Genomic DNA, 19,522 nt, shown 5'->3' on the forward strand with positions numbered 1-19,522 from the left:
GTTTTTTCTTATTACATGTCATTCTTTCTCCTAAAATACTGTGCCTCCTTGATTCTCAGCCCAATCTCTTCTTGCTTCTGCAGTTTTCCTAAGGTATAGACTTTTGTCTTTAGACCAGAGCTTGTGCATTCATCTGCTGATAAACTGTTTATCTTAGCTTTTATGAGGGCGCCTTGCTGCAAGCCAGCCAGAGACAGGATCCTGGGTGTTTGTCTTTTTTTTTTTGAAGAGGGTCCGGGAAGTGACGGGTATTTATACCTCCCTTGGCTCTATATATCATGGGAGGTGGAACTCCACTGTCTCTGTTTCTTGCTTTTTCTCTCAGCAGTGTCTTCTGCCATAAATCTGAATCTCTCAGAACAGTTTTCTTGGCTACAACTCCACTTGGAGGAATTAGTTTTATTTAATTATTTATTTAATTATTTATTTATGCAAAACGTTTGCAACAGGGGAAACCCAAAGTTCTTCTAAATCCTCCGCCTCCTCTACCCCACCTAAACATCTACTTTTTGTGCCAAATCCTAACATCTCTGCAGTCAGGAGAAGGGACCAACATCTCACGGTGTGCAGAGCAATTCATTGCAGGCAGGGAGGAAGCCAGTGGGAGAATTGGAAAAGAGGATACAGAAACCAAGGCATTTTTTATGTTAAAAAATGACACTTATATTTACAAGCAATGGCTCCTGAAGGGGATCTGAATCTCCACACAGGCAATATTGTTTATCCAAACAAACTCCCTGTGGCAGCATACATTACATATATACACACATGGCAAGTAGGAATGTATTCATTCATTTTAGCCAGCCTGGTCATTAAGAGAAACATCTACTGAGATAAACCAAGTTTTTACTATTCTTTTTTATAAAATGCTAAAACAACTGAGAGACAAAGATTCAATGAAGTGAAAAATACAGCAACCTCCCCCAATCAAGCCCTGTGTGCATGGGAGTGATTAATTGATGCCAGCTACTGAATAACCCTGATACATAACATTTCTCACCTCTGATATTTAAAAAGACCCCCTCGCCCTTTTATCACCAATGGAGCCCTTCAAATGTTTTATTGCTAATTGTCTAATGCTATGTGATGAATGACTGCTTGACTGAAAATGACAACCCCTTTTCTCTCAACTACTTCATTTTCCTGGCTCCAGTGGGGGTGAAGAGGAAAAAAATAAATCCAATTACATCATATATACTCCATTGGTTATGAACGAAGGCAAACTGAAACTTGTTTTAAAAGTACTTCTGTCAACTCAGTCCTGAGCCCCCAGGTCCCCTGCACTCAGTAAATGTTGTCTCAGACTCTGGTGTAAAAGGTTCCAAGACACTCACGGGTTTTGTGGAAGTACGAAGTCCAAGAGGCAGGGTCTAATCCTGATCAGAGAGCCAGAGGGAACAGGATCCCAAATATAACTGACTCAGAAATCTTGGACTAAGTGTAGAATGGCTGCACCTTATGCTCACAAGAAGTAATCTGGCTACAGTGTAATAAAAGAGCAGAATTTAGCCTGTATATAGAACAATTTCTGACTAGGGTTTTGCCTCAAGAATTAATGCAACAGCAGAAGGTCCCACAAATTCAGAACCACTGCTTTATTAGAAATTCTTTAAATTTGCTGTGGCTAGAAAATGTACAAGGATGAAGGAGCTTTAGTAACTAGAAAAATATTAAACTGCATGCCATTCCCCAGCATTTTGTATTATCACTCCTTTCCAACTTCTTATGCTTTATCCCTTCAGGGAATCTGATCTCTGAAAAAAGAAGTGGATCACGATGATCAGGCCAGAGTTGTGTGCATAGCATTATCTCTGCAGCCACTACAAAATGTCCCAAGATACAAACCCACAGTGGCTGGGCTGTCTGTGAAAAGCTCTATGTTCAGTAGGAGACTTCTCAAAGAAACTTGTACCTTTAGTGGCACATGGAATGACTTCCCCTTTCTCTCACAAATGATGAAACAGGCACACTCATGGGGTTATGGGATTAATTCAAATATGGAAACAGACATTTGTGTCTGACTGATTCCAAATCCGCTGATGTTCAGTAGCAATCTCAGGGGTGTGTTTCTTTGGCTTGGGAGTTTCAAGTCTTTGCGTCTAAAGGCAAAGGGACCCAGGCGAGTAAAATAATGAATCTAGGCTTCCCAGACACAGACCTGACATTTGCTCTCTCCCTCTGACTCAGGCTTTGACTGGGTTCAGGGATTAATTAGGCCATGCAAACGATTTAGGTTCTCTCTTCTGGCAACCTGGTCACGTAGGGAACCCCCACCCCTCCCCTTCCCCACACTCTCCTTGCCCATAATGAAGCATGACTGTAGTAAAACAAGTCTTTTGATGGTGACTCTTCTCATCACTTTCAAGACAAACAATGTCTCAGAAGCCCCCCAGCTGCTTTTATTTTTCTTATATCTACAGTTACATCTTGGGTGTGTTTACTCATCCTCATTAAATATGTTGGTCGTTTGTCGTCCCCTGCCCCCCCCTTTTTTTAATATCCTTCCTTTATTGCAGTTTACACAAAACATCAATAACAGGATAGAGTTAAAAGCTTTTGGATATTGAGCAACATCCCACAACACCACAGTCTCTAAAAGAGATTTGTCAGGAATATAGGAGGGGACAGCAGGAATATGAGACAAAAAGCCCCACAGCACATAGAGAAGTCACGAATTACTGCTTTGCTCACAGCTTTGCTTATGTACAGTTCCTCTGATAAGCCTGAATAAGGACTTTCTGTTATTCTTTCAAATAGAAAATTACCAAGTGACTGCTATCCTCCTCCTTTGAACACAAATACTTGGAAAGACCAGGATGGCACAGGAATAAAAAAACAACCCATCACAGGACTAACAACCAGCTAGGCTTTCCTGCATAGACATGGGTCAGGATGATTTTCTTTCAAGCATCACTGAAACAACACTTCAACTGAGTATCTTTGCTGCCTAGCAAGTGTCCTGAAGCCACATCACCTTTTGAAGTACTTGGTTCTCATAATAAACACATCAGCAGTTCAATAACATGCCAGACACAATGGCATATATTTTGACTATTATTTGTTCTCTTGACATGTGTCTATATATGTGCAATTATTCCCATGCAGTAAAAACGTTCCCACTTCTCCCATTTTTGACAGAGTAGTGTTCCAAAGACACATGATCATGTTCTGATTTACAAAAAGATCAAAATCAAACAAAAAAAGAGCCCTGACCACTCTGTCAAGTGTGTCAGAAGAGTTCACTCTACTTTGAACATGAGGGTTAACTTTGGTCAGCAAAATGAGCATTTCAACTCAAATATTGAGGTATTGAAACAGGCCCAGACAAGGGATTCAAAGAAGACAGATGCCTTTATAACAGAAAAGGAAGCAAAAGGAAGAATGCTGCATTTAAAGCATATCATGGCAGGGATGGCTTTTTATGCCACTTTCACTTAAGATCTCCCCATTTTTCTCATCAAAAAGGAAGGTGGGAATAACCTTGCTCAGCAGACCATAATCTAAACTGCTCTCCCTTGGAAGACAGATATTGGAGTTTGCCAGTCATCATTCTTGTGTGAGATCTCTTGAATAAAGAAATAAATAAATAAACAAACAAAGAAACAAATAAATAGCAGCCTTCCCAGACGAGCTGAAGAGAGCCCTGGTGTGCCTAGGTTTAGGTCCTGCCTGGTGCTTACCGCTGCAGGACCTGAAGGGAGCAGGGAGGGGGGCGAGGTGGGAGCAATCACCCTCCAACACCAGGAACTGTTTGTAAATTACCCTAAGCTTCCCTTAGTCATTATTCCATTAACTGCCTCTTGGTAGATCTGTCAGTAACTAAGCTGGGACTTATTTGTAGAGAATCAGAGGCTATTTGCTGCACTAAGTGAGCCATGAGAGCGAAAGGGTTTGGGATTTATTTGTAATTACAGTCAGGATTTTTTTCTTCTCCTTGCCTGGACCCCACTGGTACTTTCATTCACATTCCCTAAGCTGAAGCTGGCGCCAGGATCACAGGCTGGCCCTGTGTTTATGTCATTGAGACTAGGACAATATTTCAGTGTGGAGCCAGACCGCAGGGATCCACTCTATAAAACCCTCACTAAAAATAGACAGCCGCCCTGCCCCCAGGCCCGCGGACCGCCGGCTCCCTGCGTGGAGAACAGCCCTGGGCCGGGCCCGGCTCAGCCCCGCCGGCCCCCGGTCATGCCAGCCCCCGCCCTGCCATCCCCATCCCCCGGCCCTGCCATCCCCCGGCCTGCCATCCCCCGCCCTGCCAGCCCCTGGTCCTGCCAGCCCCCGCTCTGCCATCCCCATCCCCCGACCCTGCCAGCCCCGGCTCTGCCAGCCCTGGCCCGCCCTGCGCTTGACGGCCGCGCTCCCTCTGAGCGGCTCCTGGAGCCGGCGGAGCCACTCGGGCTCCAGCCGGCATTATCCGGCGGGATCCCTGAGCGTGGATGTGGTACCTTGAGTGCCCGGCCTTCCCTTGTCCCGAGCCCTGCTCTGCAGCAATCCCTGAGCAGCCCTGCAACACCTCTGCTTAGGCTGCAGCACCTTCTTGAGTTATCCTAAAATCCCACTGGCTGTAACTGGGAGAGCAAGAGATGCCTGAAAATATCAGTGTTTGGGACCCCTCCTTTCCCTATGTACAAGTCTCTAGCTTGTACATAGAGACTGCAGTAGGACAAAACTGGGTCGAAGACTTCACCTCTGTCTGGTAAATCTTTCCTGCAGCAAATTAAGACATGAGCTGAACATTTCCATGTCATATCTGTCAGTTTTATTCAGAAGCATGAAACGGGGCAAATCATTCAGCCTTTTCAACACCAGTGGTGCATGATCTCTGAGCTTGGAAGGATAAATGTCAATAGTGGAATGTTCATTGATTAGTTCAACAGCTATACCAGGTAGATACAAGGAACTTAATGCACAGATTTTAAAGGTAAGAGCCTGAACCTGCAGCTTAGATCCTGACATTGGAAGGGGTTTAATTCAAGAAGCCTGTGAAGTGACAGAAAAACCTCACATGCATTTTTATGGGCAACAGAGCCTTCCAAAAGACAGCAACAAAGAGCAATCAAGCCTCTTGATTCTCTGAGATCCCTTTTTGCCTAGCTGATGAAAAAGCAGCAGGTGGGAGTGTGTATGCTTGTACACAGAGGTGTCCTCAGCAGGGATGCTGCCAATGAATGTTCAAGGGGAACCAACCCCTCAGAACATCTTCCTCAGAACCACTGTCTTGGCATAAGTCCTGTCTATCAAGTCAGTAGAACCCCAGTGTGCTCAAACCAGTGGCAAAACTGCAGTGGGAAGAAGTAGATTTGGTTGGCTAAAGGAGCCCATCTCACCCTCTCTCCCAAGGCCCAGGACAACCTGATTGTTCTCCACCTGGGCTGCATGGCTCATTGTTGACAGAGGTGCAGCCAGCCAACCCCTGAACTGAAGAGATGGTGACACAAATCTATGATAGAACTGAAAACTGAGCTCTGACATCCCTGTCAGTGCTTTAAAATCCTGCAGTGCCACGTGCTGCTGCTCATAAGGAAGGCTGACTTTGATTTGATTGGTTTAAATTAAATCATTCACTAGACAAAGAAACCATTTTGTACAAGGAGATAAGCCTATTGTAATACAGACTGGGAATGTTGGAAAAGGCTGCTTTGAAAATATTCAAAACATACATGTATACAGCAGTATACAAGGACAGCTGTAGTCTTGTAAGGAACCATTGGTATCAGAACCATTGGTAAGATAATCCAACAGATTTCATACAAGCCAGTCTGTTTTCTGCACCATGCTATGGGTACTCAGTGTCAGCACAGTGATTATTCTGTTGAGTTCAGCTCCTCCAGGTCCTTCTGCTACCATGCTCTTCCAGTGAAATGTACCAGGTGAATGTCAGTGCAGTGTAACCAGGATTTCTCTGCAGTGGGCACTGGGCATTGCTGAACAGCAGGTCAGGGCGTGCATTCTTGATCCTCTCAACAGATAGCACAGACAAAACTTGAGAACATAAAAGGAAGTAAAATAGCAACTCAGCTTGCCCAGGGTCACAAAACAGCAAAACCAAGAAGAGGACCAGTTCCTATCTTTTGCAGCGTATCATATTGGCAGGGATAGACCACAGGGCCTCATGGATTTTATAGCATGTTCTGATTTAATTACTGGAAGTTACTCATCAATTAGAAATACATTGCTGCTTTTGTAATACTTCTCACTATTTTATCTCTGCTTTGCAAATAGCCACCCTGGGGATAGAGGACCTTCAAGTGCCTTTAGTCAAAAGTGTGATATACAGAGGAATGAAGCTGAACGGTCTTGCTGTGGAGGAAGCACATTTTTGATACTGGACCACATTCTGTCATGTGCCATTATTGTTTGAGAAGCAGCCCTGAATTGTTCTCACACTTCATGATACAGCTTTTCATTATTTGAGCAAGTGCCATTTGTTCCCCACACTTCTTTCTACAGTCAGTGTGTGCATTCCTTTTTCACCTCTGTGCTAGTGTGGGTGCACCTGACAATGGATATACAGTGAAAGGAAACTGTTGCAGAAACAGGACTCCCTGATTTGTTACAGTAATTAGATGATATAGCCCAAGCAGAAGATTGCAGGAAGATAAAGGCAGCACTTGCAGGAAATGAACATCATCACAGAAACATGAAATGTCTCCCTGGGTTCTGCCATGAATCCCAGTGCAGCAGTATGAAAGCAACTGAAAATTTTCCACAGATGGCCACTTAATGTCTATGTCTCATTTTCAACAACACTTAAGCTATGCAGCCTCACTTGGGCTCCATTCATAGCAGGGTGTGCATTCACAACAGCTGCAGTGCAAACCAACTGGAACTGGGCTTTGAACACATAAAGTCCTGGTATGAAATACCAGCTCTTAGGTGGTTTGAATAAGCACAGCCATAATTAGGGGATACTTGATAACTTTGACTGGAGACCATCTATGTCTTGGTTCTCTAGCCATAAAACAACATCACACCCATGACAATCACGGGAATATAAAAAAAAGATATCCTTTGAAAGATTTAATTTTTATTTTATCATAGTACCTAAAAGCTTGGACATGGACCAGCCATGTCTGGTGTTGTGCAAATGTGTAAGAAGAAGGCATTCTTGCTCCCTCAAAAATTTACAGCATAAGTTAAACCTTTGAGATAACAGCTAGTTGGACAGAAGTTAGAGAATGAAACAGAACTACCTTCTGCTTTGCCTCAGCACATCGGTACCTCAGCACCTATGCTCAATTTTTGTTTCCAGATAAAACAGAAAAAAAAAACTTTTAAAAGAAGTCTTAAAAACATCAGATTCTGTGATATGACCCAGGAGAAACTTCTGCACTGCCTCTGCACAACACTATACAGACTGTGCTCCCTACATTTTGATGAACACATTCTCTTTCAAAAAGTTAGTGCTGTGAACTGACAGAGAATTAAAAAGTTTTAAATAATGCTGAGAGCTGGAGGGGCTGTCTCCACACAGAAATGGTACCATAGTAAGAGGTAAAAAAACCTTTCTACATACTGTAGAAAGACACAGTGATTTAAGTTTTCCACGTAAGCCCAAATAAAGTCTCTATTATAGTTACTTGTTTATTCTTTGTCTGCTGCTTGGCCACCCTGGTCAGATGTCAGCGCCCACTACCTCTCTGGCCATAAGCACAGAGATTGCTCCCATCACAATCACTTTATTATGTGATGGCTTTCCCAGCTAATTTGAAAGCCAGTCATTTATCTTAAGAGAAAGGTTGTTCTGAATCTGCAGATCTCTGTAAAGACTACAGGAAGACCAGGGAATTCAGCAATCACCATTTAGCAATCTCATTTTGTACATATATTCAAAGTATTGCAGGTATCTGTGGTGGGAGCAATCTGTGGATTCCCTTGGAAAGCTTATGGGAATGTATTCTTTCAAATCATTACCCAGCCTTTCTCCCTGCCCTCTTCCATTTCAGGACAGGAGTAATACACAGTTCTCTCTTTTCCCTGGCATCTGGACAACTCTTCTACTGTCACCGCCCTGGAGTCCTCAGCTGGCATAAGAATTCCAAAATAAACGACCATGTTGTAAGCAGGAGAAAAATATTGAGTCCTTGTGGTGTTGATGTTTTTGTAGCTCAGCTTCTCAATGGTCACCACAAGTTGAGCTGCATATTTCTTTACAAAAATATGCCTGCACTGATAACTTGGCAGGCTGCTCTTTGAATAGACATTTAGCTACTTAACTGCTCACTGTTGCCAACAATGTTCAGTTGATGAAGCAGGGAAGAAGGGGTACCTTGACAAGCAGCACACAGTGGCACCAGGATGGTGGGCTTTGTGGCCAGCAGACCTTTAGTGCAGATCTCCTGGTCAAGAGGTTTTTAAGAGGTTCTGTAAAGCCCAAAAACTAATATGTGAGTAACATAGCAGAAGGTTTTTAAAGAGGCAAAGATACTGACTAAATATCTCCTAAGTTTAAGCATATTTCAAGAAACCACATAAACGAAATAAGCCTCAGCACATAATTTATAAACCTGCCCACAGGCAACTGAAGAAGAGCATGAGCCAATACTCAAACCCAGCACGGAAGTACTTAAAGGTGTTTTGCTGTGTACAGTCACACAGCCCAAGGGAACGCAGTACCCAGCGAACTCAAAGGGCAAGGATGGGATTTTTAAAGAGCTCACTGTTGGCTCAGCTCTGCCAACTTTCACTCCTGCCAAGCTGCATCCAAAAAGGCAGGTCTTACCTTTGCTCATCTCCCAGAACCAACACTCCTATTGGAGCTGCTTGACTCTCAATATCTGTCACTTCTTCCAATTAGTGAAGTTCTGTCCCGGTTTTTAATAGAACTGGATGCAGAAAGTCCCAATTTATTTATTTTGTAGCCTAGATGTTCTTACATGTGTTTTTGCCTGCCCCCATCAATTTACAGCAAAAGAACCTTCACAGTGTATTAATTTGCCCTTTCAATCTGTGCCTTCTTGCCAGGCTTGAGGGCACAGGGTAGAACCAGAGCTCTGTATTCATCAGGCTGGAAGATTCAAGTCAGTATCACACTTCCAACAGTTTTCCAATGTCCTTTCTATAGGTTTCAGTGGATTGAAAAATCAAAAAATTGTGCAAAAGTTAGCATGGAGAGCTGGACGAGATGCTCCCACACCTGGGTGGGCAAGGCACTGACAGCAAAGTCACCATCTGGGCAACTGTTGCTGCTGAGTGATGACAACCTGACCTAGCAGAGAAGCCCCTCGTGTCCCAAACTGGGGCATCAGCAGAAATGTATCGGTGCACCGCGGCTCCAGGCTCTCTGCACCCACTGGAGGCCTCTGGTCATCAGGACAGGGACACAGAGGCCACACAGGAAGAGCTGCAGCCTGACTAAACCATTTTTTCCACAGCTGTCAATTTTCATTACAAAAAGGCAGAGACTGTGTGTTATGAAAGTGCACAGAATATGAAGCTAATAATAATTCCAAAGGATCACATGGAGGTTAAAACTATGTCTCACTTTGGTGGTTGCTAACATGCTGGATATTCAGACTGGTTAACAATGTAGACCAAAAGAATTCCAGTGTGGATTAAAGCACAGGAGATACTGTCACACCAGCAGCACTGGCTGGATTGCGCTGCAAACATGTCCACCAATGTACAGTGGGATGGGGACACCTGGTTCTTTCCACACAAATTTCACATTGAAGAGTGCAAAGGGCAAATCAATATTCAGCAAGTGTCTCCAAAAGTTAACTGTACTCCCTATTTCACTCTAAGGTGCTCCAGTACCCTGACACTGGAGTTGAGAAGGGCATGTCTTGTCCGTGTTAGGACATCTCTGTGATCCAAACCCTCCTCAGAAACTGAAGAGGATGTGAACTAATAGCTCTTAGTCACCTTTTTTTTAAGTGAACTAGAAAGAATTGCCTAAGTTTCTCGCTCTAAGGTATGGTTTCCAACTCCTGAATCATTCTTACTGATCCTTCTGAACCTTTCTGAAGTCTTAACTTCCAGAACAGGATGGTATACTTTATTACTTGCATTAATAAGGATCTGTATGTGGTAAATCTGCTCATTTGGCAAAGAATTAAAGTTAAAATAATTGGTTAAACCAGAAATGGAAGAGACATCTAGCAAGAAAATACCAGGAAAAGACATTAATTTCACACTTCAAATGAGATTTTTAACATGAAAGCTGAAAACTCTGTTATTGTCTACTTGGACTGTAATCAGCCCCTGAGGTAGATTAATTTCTCTCATCGAAAAGAATCTTCAGTTTGTTTTTAAAACTAATTGTCAAGACTAAAACATCTTTTCCCAAACATTGATTGAACTGTTTTTTTTTTTCTGTAAATTGATTTAGCAAATAATGTAGAACAATTTTTAAATTGAAATTAAAAGCTGTCCCAGAAACAGTGGTTCTCCCATCAGCTTGCACATCCCAACAGCACAGATCTTATTTACTCCATACTTGCTCCAAAGTAAAAGCTATGGTCACATGATAAAGAATATTCTATCCATAAACCGTACCTATGGCACCTTAAATGTCATTTTATGAAATTATTTTTAACAATGCAATGCTGGACATTAGATGCAATCTCTGCAGGATGTAGAACACCAGAGCATGAGATTATTTCCTTATGAGCTGCCCTCTTTTCTGAGGTTATGGGGAGTCTGCAGATTGATTTTAAGGAAGAACATTTCCATAAAAACCCTAGCTGAGGAAATGTGGTTTTAAAAGCTTGTTGCATTCAGCCTTTTATTTTACCAACATTGTTACCCAATTCCTACCTTGACAGATGCAGATACTGTGGTCTTTGGGTAGGTCCAGAACTGTATGTATCAATGCCAATATAAATTTGAACAAGCAATACAGTTTCAGCAGCCTCATCCTTTGAAAATCTTGGGATCCAAAGCCAGCACAAAGCTCAATCAGAAATTGTTACCATCTGAGTTTACGCAGCTCCATCTCTTTTCAAGTACCATGGATTTATGTTGAGGGAAAGTCAATAGTGCTAAATTCACCCTGAAGGTTAAACCCATGGATTGCCACGGCATTACGGGCCAGGGATGAGCTCGGCCTGCTGTGGCTATGGCCGTCTGATTCAATTAACATTTACGTTCTAAAAAAACCTGTCCCATTTGCAAGTCCTAAGTTATATGGTAAATATGGAACAAATTATCAGCAACAGCAGGGGAGATTTAAAATATGCATCTCGAGTTTGAAGTCACTCAGGAACCTGCGGTGATGCAATCACTCAAACAGAGCGATCTTTATGAGTTCAGCTTTGCCAAGAATCCCTGTGCTAACCATCTTCCCGAGCCCGGGTGACACACAGCTGCCAAAAACTCATCCACCAAGAACAACGCCTGCAAGTTTTTGCACATCAGCTGTTTCCCAGTGACTTAGAGCGGTGCTTCCTGAGCGCTTTTTATCGGAAACCCTTTTTCAGACCAGGGCAGCGCACTAAGTCCTGTAGAGCGAGCTGAAGGCGGGTGGTGACGGCTGCGCGCTCTGGGGGGCTCGGCCTGGGTTTGGAGCTGTGTGTGGAGCCCAAGGCCGCTGTCCCATGCCACCGGTGCCACGGCCGCCGCTCACCTCAGAGTCCCGAGCGCCAGCACCTGCGACGCCGGTGGCGAAAGAGAGGCCGCGATCCACTCGGGATGAGCCTCAGCATGACTGAGGAGGAACCTGCCGGGCCTCGGGCAGGGCTGCGGGCAGTACCGGCAGGGGTTTGGATCCCCCTCGCGTGTGGGGTTGCTGCGGGATCCCCCCTTCAGGCGCTCCCCTGAGGGCGGCACCTCTCCCGCGGGACCGCAACTGACCGGCGCCGGCCAGGAGGGGGCGCGGCGGCGCCCGCGAGACGCCATGTTGGGCGGGCGTGAAGGGACACGGCCGGGCTGGCCGGCGGCACCGGGGACATTCGGGCAGCGACCCTCGAGATGTCCCCACACCGGGCATGACACAGGCAGTGAGCCCCGGGTTGTTCCACGCACACCCCGGGCTGTGCCACAGGTGCTGCGAAGGGCGGGTTCAGCCCGTGTCCGGTACCGAGCCTCACCCGAGCCTTCTCAGGACTAGGCTTTGTCCCCCTGCCGCAGGTTCGGTCACCGCAGCGGCACTAGAGGCTCCGGGCTGCCGAGGTGTAAATCTGGTGTAAAGCTGTGCAGCTCTAGAACTGACCCGGCGGGCGTCACTTGAAGTTAATTAGGACACATTGACTTCGGCTAAAAATATATTTATCCTTCAGTGAAAAGTAAGTGTTGCAAGGGGTGTCACGTTGGCACAGCGGGTGATGTGATTTATTATCAGCCGGGATGGACTGGTGTCCTGCACTCCGGGCAAACCGGGAGTAAGTCAGGCGGATCGCGCTGCTGTGCTTTGCTGCTCGTGTTGGAGGAGAGGTCTGCAGTGCTCAAAACTGGGCATCACCCTGCCAGGGTTTTTGAAAAATTCCCTTCTCTGGGTATCCAGGGAAGGGTAAGGCATGCTCGGCTTTGCAGTTGTGTATGGGTTTTGGCCCATGGCACAGCCGGGTCTCTGTCAACGCCTGTGGGGATGGGCTGTGGAGCCAGTATGACTCAGGACAGGACACGCAGGCTGGGACCACAAAGACACGTGAAATGCTGGTTTGCATCCTCCCAAACTAAAGCTGGGAAAGCGTGCGGGGATGCATCCAGCTCTCTAAGGCAGGACGAGCAGTCGGCGTCGCTCCGTGGCTGCTCTACAACGTACCTGAAACAGCGCTTGCAGCTGAGTCTGGATTTACGCTCAGTGCATCTGGAGACAAGCAGCGTGCGGCTCGTGTGCTGGAGCCGGGCCAGGGTTAAGCCCCAGTAGTCGGAGCTGGATCCCTAGTAGCACTCGTAATGGGAGGTCAGGCGCAATGAAAGAGCCCTAGTAGTTTGAGAAGGAACACACCAGCACCTCTCCTGATGGGAGGTCAGGCACAGTAAGCAGGAGGGCCCCCCTCGTGCTGGCAGCTCCGTTCCAGTGTTTGGCTGGGCTCCAGAAGATTAAAATAGAGCCTTAGACTGTCCCCTCGGCAGCACTGCCAGCCAGAGCCCTGACAATCCGGGGGTTGTACTCAAACGTGAGTCCCTTGGGAGCGTGGGCTTTACCTTAACAGCTGAGGCACTGAGTAGGTCGGAGCAGGCAGGGTTGTTGCTCTTGTGACTCAGACTCGAGGAAGAGAGGGATCAGGATGGAGCCACGAGAGAACAGGGGATCAGGACCAAACTGCAAGGCACAGAAAGGGGAAAGAAGCAAGTGTGCCCCAGAAGAAAGACTGAAAAAAAATCCTTGTTCTGCTGTGGCTGGCTCGCATGTGTAGCCATCCGAGTTGGGCATTCCACTGTTCGAGCTCGAATTCCAATTTAGCTCCTTTCTGTGACCATTTCAGGAAAAGAGAAGATAAGGGAAAAAACAAAGCAATATTTTCCTTTCTCAAATATTTAAAAAAGCAATATGAGAAAAGACAAAGGCCAGGCAGGTTCTTGTGAAGAATCCACACATAGGTGGAAAAATCTTCTGTGGTCCAGAAATGATCACAGCTGCGGGGAACAGGAGCCACGTTCCTGTGATGAAGGGCTTCAACAAAATGCCCAATTTTCAGAAGTGAGGGGCACTCCCAAGTACCACTAAAATCAGAGAAGTGGCAGATGTTGGTGTTTCTTAGAGAGGGCGTTTCAACTCTTACAGAATTATTTATGACCATTTAAGGCACCCATACTTGCAATATTTTGCTTCAGGATTATAAGGAAGTGATAACAAAGAGTGCCAGACAAAACATTTTGGCATTGCCTTTTTTCTCCCTGAGAAATAAAATTTGGTTAAAGTTTTGAGAGAATCTATTTTGAAAATATCACATAGAATCAGTAAAAAAGAAAAGCTGACATTGCCAAATTCAGTGATTTTGATATTTCAAGAAGAAGCATGTATATTTACTGGTATTAAAGGCTGTTTATCATTAAATTTCTTTAATATTAGTTTATAAGGCTTGAAAGTTGCTGCTCCATTTATTATTATTATTATTTCTGTAACTGAGTGTGTGCGTGAGCAGAGAATGAATGATTCTACCTGACTATTTTTGGTGTAATAAAGATGAAGTGGACAGTCAGAATAAAAAGATGCTACTCTCACAGGTAAGAAAGAAATCTTAGTGATTAATTAGCACCAATTAATTAATGTTTATTAGTTTAGAACTTTAGGAAAATAGAAACATTTTTATAGCCTTTTGTTAAAAGATATATTTGTTTGAAGAGAGATTGAAAAAAGCAGTCTGGGGAGGAGAAGAGCGGCCTGGGGAAGAGAACAGTGAAGCTTACAAATGAAGGTTTTTTGGTGTGTTTTCAAAACAAACAAAAACCCCAAATAAAACCCAAAGCTTTTATTTAAAGACAGAATGAAAAAATAAGTTAACAGTTTGTTCAGAGAGATGAGAGTTTATATAGGTCAATACACTGGAGTGGAACAGTGAAATGGTTATCTTTTGCTGTCACAAGAGTGAGTCAGAAACATGCCCAGCAAAGTTTGTAACTTCTTTCCAGTTGGTTTAAAAGCTTTTTAGTAAAATAGCTGAAAACACAGAGGCGGGTACAGAACAGCACCGTCCTTCATGGCAGACGTGTGCCTGGGGGAGCTGCACTGCTCACTCACTGATCTTCTGGGAGAAAGGAGAATCTCAGCTCAGGGCAAGCAAAACATACAAACTCCAAAAATGCATGGTACATGCAAAATGCGCCAGAGGAACTGAAGCACATGCACACAAAAATCCTGCTTTTTCCTGCAGTGTAATCCCCAGTTAATTTCTTAGGTCACTGTACATGAATAATTACTTGCATTTTTTTTTTTTTTTCCTTTTACTAACTTAGCAAACATGGTACCAATCTTAATGTTTTGGAATTAAAAATCAAGGTAGTGGAAATGACAAACATGTTTTATCTTACATTTTGGAATTATTTTGCTCTGCCACTTAACTCCACTTTGGCTGTGTTTTGGTTAAAATATTTTCCGTGGATGAAAACATCCAGTATTAGTCCAGTGGCATGCTGTTATTTTTGAAACTTGCATTGAGTTGGGATGCCACAGCTGAAATACAGACCATGGACACCATGGACATTGCCACATGTACTCGTGCACGGGATGCTGATGCTGATCAGGAAGGAGGAGAATGCTGATCAGGAAATTGTGTCCCTGCTCTGCCACAAGCTGTCTGTGTCACCTTGGCCGTGACATTTGCTCCAGTTATGGCATCATTTGACTGTTAAAACACATTTAGCAAACTGTCCCTCTGTGAAAGCAGGTAAACTGTGACCTAGAGCAGAGCTCTTCCAGTTTGACTTCAGTATTCAAAACAGAGTTGATCTCGATTCCCTTGCTTATGTACAGTAACACAGTTCCACACTGCATTAAAAGTGTCTTGCTTTGCTTTTTTGTGTACAAGAATATGTGAAAAAAATTCAATTTCTGTTGTCTTTTATGGGAGGGTATTTTCACCCACAGACCTGGAAGCCATGCCTATTTCATTCAGGTTTCTGAATTGAAATAAAGTTTTGGAGAGAAGATTTTAAAGAGAAGATTTGGCCTTAGAAAAAGCCACTTTCCAATAAAAATAAAGGAATTCAGGGAGAAACACAAACTATGTTCAGATTTCCAGGGATTGTAAAGTTCACATATGGGGGTACTTGATGATGGTCAAACACAGTTTTTTTTTCAAGAAATACTGTTAAAAGATTATGCACAAGTGCATGTGGTATTTAAGATCATGTACACACCAGCATTTCTCTGTTAATGAAGACCTGAAGTGCTTAATTTTAGAAGATCACAGGAGTAGTAAGAATGCAAAAGCAATTCAAGTCATCTAAATCTTGAAAGAGCTGAGATTCTATGATATTAGATCAAAAAAAAAATCTATGTTAAGAACATTTTTTATGACAATGATTCACTCAAATAAACGTAAGATTTCTTTACCAACTGATCTTTTTTTCTAAAATAGTATTTAATATCTGAAGTTATAAAAAATATTTGTAGTCCTGAAAATTATTTTTATTGTCTATTTTATGTACTATTCATGCCTCTTTCAGGAATTATTAAAGAAGCATAAGTCATACGGCACTCATTTACTTTTGGCTTGTGGCCATCCTCAGTATATATTTTGATTTTTTTCAAGCCATTCACAGGTACATATGCGTGAAAATATTGTGTCAAGTCCCAAGCTCACAGTTAGCACAGCATACATTGTTCATCGAGATATTTACAAAGTTTTAGAGCACATAAAATTGTGCATTATTTTGTACCAAAATTTAAACATACGCTTGGTTGCATATATAGAAACAAGTTACAATAAAAATCTCAACAAAGACAACCAATAAACAGCCAAATTGCTATGTACAAACAAGGCAGGAAGCAATTAAACACTGCCTCACACATTTCACTTAAATTACTTTTTCTCGGAGGGGAAAAAACAAACAACCCCTCTTCCCCTCCCCCAAGTCCCCAATAACCCTATTAAGTCTTTGTTTTCATCAGCAAAATGACTGGAACCCCCATTGCATTCAGAAGGGGATTCATTTGTATAACATGGGAGAGAAATGTGGTCTCTATTATGAGGAGGAACAGTGAATTCTGCAGTGAGGGCTTCCCCCAGCACAGCTGGTGTCACACAGTGTGATGGGCTCACTCTCTGAGCCCGGCTCCAGCAGTCCCTGTGACCTCCAGGGGAATATTCTGAGATAAAATGCCTTTTGTTTTCTTTACACACATCATTTTTTACACCAGCATAAATGTGTTGTTTTCAGGATGACTCCAGTGGTCCAGGTCTCAGCTGACATGGACCTGTGCCTCAGGGTGTGGTGGTCTGTACCTGACCCAGCTTCAGTGAAGCTACTGATTTACACTGGTGCAAAAGAACCTGGAGTGAGGCCCAAGGACAACAGGACTGTGCCCAAATGGACCTTTTACATAAAGTAAACCCCAAAAACTCTGTGCATTCAGTTTTAAATCTGCTCAATAATTACTACAGTTCACAGTAATAAGGTAGATTAGTGCCATACCAACTTCTCCAATGTCAGATCAGTTTCACATTGCTTTCCCAAGAAAGAAACTGAAAATAACAATAAACATAAAAGGTTTGTTCCTAGTTTTTTTGAAAAGCTACATAGGTGTTTTTCTGTGGCCTAGTGACAGCCAAGCTTAGTAACACCTTCCCCTGTTATGGGCTGACTGGTGTAAAGGCTGAGTCCTGCCCAGGATGCTGTGGTGTGAAAAGACTGAGGAAGGCATTCCAGCCTGGCTCTTATTGACCCCAAAACCCAGGCTGAGAACCAGCTCCTGGGTCAGAGCTCACAGACACCAGCACTGAGGAAAGGTGACTTCTGAGCTGGTGGGACCTCTCCAGCATCCAGCAGTGATGGACAGGCGGCTCCTGAGCCCGATCAGATCAAGGTGAAGCCTCCTGGCTCTGCAGAAATGTCTAAGCCAAAGGAGGACTCTGGGGGCTGCTCCAGGGAGGATGGGTGCCCTGCTGGCCAGTCCCTGCTGCCAGCTCCAGTGTGCCAGGGTCCACCTTGGGGAATGATGCCCTGCCTTTCTGCAAAGAATATAGCTCCCCTTCTCACTTCTGGGCATGATTCAGCCTTATGAATTCCACTTCATGTGATCAAAAGATAAGTTATATTTGCAAATAAAGCATTCTAGTTACTTATGTTTTTCTGTAGTGGAAAAATCAGAGACCCAATCTGATGAAATCTCCATTGTCTGAAAATTCAGGGCCTGTTTACTGAAAATAGTTTTTGCTGATGGCAAAGTTCAACACCTTAGAGAAATTCAGAGTAAGTTCCCAAACTATGTACCCTATTTTGAAATACACTGTACCTTTGTTGTTTGTAAGGCTGTGTTGAAATTTTACATAACAGTCACGAGCCATGCATTAAACACCTTAAAAGAGTTGACCAGCAACTTAATGCATTTCTTTATACCATGAAGAATTTAAAGATGCACTGTCTCTTTCCAAAACATATGAATGTTCAGGATAAAATATTCTCCCCTCTCCCCCTTTAATGTTTATATTTAAAAGCATTTTATAGATTTCTTTGTCTTACTATGTAAAAAAATCCAATTGTTAATTAGTCTCTAAAATGAAGTAAAAAATACATGGGAAATAAATGCTTGAGCCACAGGTGTCTTGAGACAAACTGTCCATTTGGAGACTGCCTTTCTGTGGATGCAAGAAATTTTGAATGTAAACCTTGCAGTTTACCTATATCTCACTTCCTACCAGCAGAAACAGGAAAGTTTGAGACCATTAAACAGGGAGATATTGTCTACATTTTTTTCTTCTTCCTGTGGAGTCATAATATTAAAGCACTGTATTCTTTTCTAGCTAGTCCAAGTTATGGCTAGAAACAGGAGGAACTGGGTTCAGACCAGGAGAAAATATGCAGGATAAAAGTTCTGGTGCTAGATGGATGAGTAAGATGTTGCAAAGCCCAAGTACCCTTTAGAGAGGAGAGCTTTAACTGATGAAGAGGGAGCACAGGCACCTTTGAATGAACTGTCTGCTGGCCACTGGAACTGGTGTGGTGCAGGCTCTGAGCCATGGCACTGCCCAGCTCTGTGCAAGAATTCTTGGAGGGGCGCTTGAGCTCATTCTAGAGAAAGGGCTCCCAGTAATTAAAGGCCTGGATTCCTAATTTTAATTTGATTTGGGACTGTGAGCCTTTACTCAGCTCTACTCAGAAGAGTCACTGGTGGAGTCACTCTGCGGAGTGGGGCTAACAGTGCTGTGCTGTGCATTTTCCAGGATTCTTTTCCACTGCTGAAGTGTGTGTGATGTTCCAAAGAGAACTGCAGAAGAATTGTGATTTGTATTATGGCAGTACTTGAAAGGAACTGCTTCCTATTTATTTATCTCTGGGTGTTCACTACTATTCTTTTAAGGAGACCCAAAATAGGTAGGGATAACAATTTTGAACATTGAACATGTATTTTTACCTCAAGATAAGTCAGTGCTTTTTAGCAAGAAGTATTTAAATGCAGAACTATCAATTAGTACTTTGACTAATAAAATTTGTGGAAGAACCTCAGTCTGGAGGCAATAGATCAAGGAAGCACATCCCATTGGCCATCAATCACCTAAACACTACTTCCTTAGCAAGGTTAAAATCAGGACAGGATAGATTTTGGCTGGTATTTGCACCCCCAGAGTCAAATTTCATCTCAGCACAGAAGATTATGATGAAGTCAAGGCCTTCTGTCAAGTAGAGAATGTAGTCCTTTATTAGCTACATGACTGCTTCTGGAAAGGTCCAGCAGCAGGAGCAGACAAGAGATTTTTACATCTTTATCTCACCAGCAGTGTGTGCCTCTCTGCTGGAGATTTTGCTACTTCTTGCCCTCATTGTTCCTGATGAGCCAAAGAAAAGTGAGATGGGTTTCATTTAGGAGTATCTTGTTTTATCTGATCACTTCCTGCAAAAACACATGGCCTCAGTGTATGGTTATTCTATTCTTTAATAGTGTTATGGCAGTTTTCTTTAGAGGCAAAACAGG

This window comes from Serinus canaria, chromosome 18 (genome assembly GCF_022539315.1).
Source record: "Serinus canaria isolate serCan28SL12 chromosome 18, serCan2020, whole genome shotgun sequence".
NCBI lineage: Eukaryota > Metazoa > Chordata > Aves > Passeriformes > Fringillidae > Serinus > Serinus canaria.